Source organism: Poecilia reticulata, linkage group LG17, assembly GCF_000633615.1.
Source record: "Poecilia reticulata strain Guanapo linkage group LG17, Guppy_female_1.0+MT, whole genome shotgun sequence".
NCBI classification, from domain to species: Eukaryota; Metazoa; Chordata; class Actinopteri; order Cyprinodontiformes; family Poeciliidae; genus Poecilia; species Poecilia reticulata.
This window is the reverse complement of record NC_024347.1, coordinates 14,242,678-14,246,381: the sequence shown is the minus strand read 5'-3', so window position 1 is coordinate 14,246,381 and position 3,704 is coordinate 14,242,678. Positions and strand designations below refer to the sequence as shown.

At 34.5% G+C, this 3,704-nt stretch overlaps 1 long non-coding RNA gene across 1 annotated transcript; it reads right to left on the bottom strand.

Moving 5' to 3' along the window:
- Window positions 1–2,199: 2,199 nt before the first annotated feature.
- Window positions 2,200–3,685, bottom strand: LOC103479405 (uncharacterized). The gene is made up of 3 exons (XR_535943.1): window positions 3,320–3,685; window positions 3,062–3,234; window positions 2,200–2,759 (listed from the first exon to the last, which is right to left on the bottom strand). It is a non-coding gene; the product is annotated as an uncharacterized LOC103479405 (long non-coding RNA).
- Window positions 3,686–3,704: the final 19 nt, after the last annotated feature.

Below are 3,704 nucleotides of genomic sequence, written 5' to 3'. Positions count from 1 at the left end.
ATGTTCACTGTTTTTCCTGTAAAGAAACTTATGAGGCAGTTTGTTTTTTTTCTGACGGCGCGATCAATGCAGAAAAAAAATGTCTGTGCCAAACAGTAGTGCTTAAACAAAGACGTCGCTGATGATGTATGGTGCCATTTTGCTTGTAACACTTTACATCTATCTATCAACAAGAAGGACAGGGGCTTATGGAGGCATTGGAATGCCACTTTAGTCATAGTTTTCAGAGTAAAATGTGTAGAGAAATATTACATGGAAACTACAGTAATATTAACATAGGTACTGTTAGGCTAAATTTGAAATCTGTGGATAAATGTTAAAGGTATCAGATAAGGATGGTTTCTCTAAATAAAAACAATATTTACCTTCAGATTGAAATTACATTTGTTTGAGTCAGAAACAGTGTTTTTTGACTAAATCGTTTTCTGCCATCAATATTTTTCAAGAGGGATTGGAGAGAGTTGCAGGCAGCGTGAGTCATAAAGGTAGCTTTATTCCATGCTCCATTTAACAAGCTAAAATTCAAAGGAATGCTTTCAGRCATGGTGTAAGTTACATCATATTTGTGCACCAAAAAGAACATAGCMCTTCCAAAGCAAGCACKTCATGTTTATGACATCTAAGTRTCAAAGGAAAATCTGTGTCATTTATGGTGAGCCATCTGAGTTTGACATCAAGCAGTTACAAGACTTTTCCATCCCTATCGGCAACAAAAACATGTCATGAAGTTAATTACTTATCAGTTATCTAGCTGTTATTTTAAGGAATTTATATTGAGCAATTTTTTTGGATATAATTTGTTACTTGTGCATCACAAAGCTTTGCTTGTGGTTATTTTTTCTGATAGTTTTGCTGTTTGGTTGCAAATTTTTATTTAGTTGAATAGAATCTGCACTTTCACATCTACTTATTATAATTCTGGTAGATATTAAAATAAGTGTGTGTCCACAGATTAAAGTATGGAGGATCAATCCTGCCACATTTAAGAAACCCCACCCCAAAAAGAAATAAATTGACTGCTGACTGAATAAATCMCTTAACTGAATAAATGTGACATTTAAATGCAACAAAATTAAAATTGGAAAGATTTATTACTAATCAATCAAAATATCAGAYATGAATTAATAGTAAAATTTTAGTCTTTAGCATCCACAATTTATCTCGACGTTATTGTTTTCACTTTGCTTTTAAATAACTCAGTTTTTTCATTTTTGATTTACATATTTTTTGCCTCACAAATATATTTACAAACAATTATTTTACTTAAGAATATTACAGTGAACACAATACAGTAATAAATAAAACAGAGTAGCAACGTTACATGCTCACTGTGATGTTGCTGTAGCAGCCCAACTTAATTAGCATTGAGTTTGCCTTTCCTACAAGCATGTCTGGCTTTGGGAGTCTGATTTAGAAGAGGTTACCTCCTCAGCATCTCAAGTTTTGCAAAGGTCTGGTAATGAGCCGTCATTTGATTCAGGTGTAATGAACCAAGAAAAAATATCTTAATATTTAAGAAACCACCCCTTGCTTTAGATGTTTCTCTGCTCTAACTCACCCGATTCAAAGGATTGTGGTTTAGTAAAGAACTGCAATCTTTAGCAGATTTTTTTTTTTTTAATTAGTCAAATATTGAAATTAGCAGGAGGAGCACAATTAAAACATGCTGGGTGGTGTGGATTTTTCTTCTATACATAGATTTAGGAAAGGATWTAATGAGGAAAAAAATAGCCAAAATTCCTTGCAAATATTTCTAAAGCAGCACCACAAAGATTACCAATCTGTTTACTAATGCTCAGGTTGAATATCAATGGCAAAAGTCCAACAAATTGTACCAGTTTTAGCAGCCTGATGACCTTACACTCATGGAGAATTCAAGTCATTATCTATGTGAACCAAATACCCTGTAGATATGTACAGGGTATATGGTGCATATACCCTGTACATATCTACCCTGTAGATATGTACAGGGTATATGCACCATATACCCTGTGGAGTTATTTCGAATCAACTAAGGGGTTCCAAGAATTTTGGGGCCAACTGTTTTCTAAGGGTAGTGCTGGTTCAAATGTTCCTTCAAGCACGTCTAAGGGTTGAATTTTTTAAGGTAAAGGTAAAGAACAGTTTTCATAAACAGAAACACACTAGATAAAAAAATAACATATCACAGCTCGAATAAGAAAGAATTCATGCCATAAATAAGGAGGGATATTTTTATTAGTATAAATTTTAGTCAGTGTTGTGAAAGAGTTATTGGAAGGAAAAAAAACCCATCATAAAATCAATTAACATATTGTGAAAATTACAACATGGGCTGTGTAGTGGGTTTAAATGCCAARAGTTGTCAAAGTTCGGGTTTGTTTTGACAATAAATGTCCTGTCTGTCTGTAACTCCTATTATGAAAATAATATAAAGAAAAGGAAAATGAAAACTAAAGTGAAAAAAAACAGTATTAAAAACCCAACTCGGTAGTAATGTCCCCATTGTGCTGAAGCACAGAATTACAAGATTYAGTGCATTTCCAGAATATACAGAATAATCACCAAAGATGATGGTAATACAAATGTAAAACGACCAAGTATTTAAAAGTACAACCAATACATGTTACTAAAATTCTTCCATCTATTTCACAAATTGTGAATTTAAACATCTTCTCCAGTTTGCACCAGTGCCACAGTTTCAGGATTTTCTGCAGACCCGACAACGACTGATGACTCTCTCTAGAGAAAAKCCTTTCACAGTCTGGGGAACCGGTTTACTACAGGAGTGAAAAAACAAACAAACATTGTTAGACACATAGGGAAAATAAACAAGAAATAATAATTTATTTGACARGGGAGAATATTTGCTAGCACGGGTTCAAGCGACATGGACAAACCATGTCACAAAAAAAGTCAATCTTCTCAGGAGCTGGTACAAAATTGTACTGAGATTGTCAGAATATGTGGCAAGAAGAGAAAAAACTAAATAAGTTATCAAATAAATATTTTATAAAATATTTGAATAAAAATATTTTATAAAATACTTGATAAAGTATTTATCACTGATTAAACAGTTTACCTGAACATGTTGTTTCGGTCAAGGGAGGCTAGCCAGTAGCTGTAGGAATCAGGGTAGTAATTGCAGGTGCCTCTGCCGTGACACTCAATAAAAGGCACTCGGCGGAAATTTTCCATGCATGACCCAGGAGACATCAGGGGTTGGGAGGAGCCTTCTGCTCCCGCTCCGGTTTGCTGGAAGATATAATAATTAAAGAAAACTGAATACGGAGTCTKATGGGATCGAGCAATCYGGGAGCTAAAATGTTTGCTTTCTTACCATTATAAACGAGTAACCAGKCCACAGGGTCTCCCAACCTCTGGGACATTCAGGTGTCAGAGTGTTCTGGCTATGGAAAGCTATGATTTTGGAGGCCGTTTCACAAACTGAGCACCTAAATCATAGATGAAAACGGAAAGCTTGGATGAGATAAAAGAAGTTTGAAAAAAGTCAAACAAATAACTGTATAAAGACAACAAACTTCACTAAAATGGTCAGCATTTTAGATGCTTAATTAGGTCTGATTTAGGTTTTTGAAAATTTCAGGGCACCATAGAAAATATTGAAATATGGCTGCCTACCAACTTGACCAGTTACACCAGTTCAGTTTGGAAGAATGGTCCAAAATTCCAGAAAGCTATTGACAGACACTTAAAGAAAGATG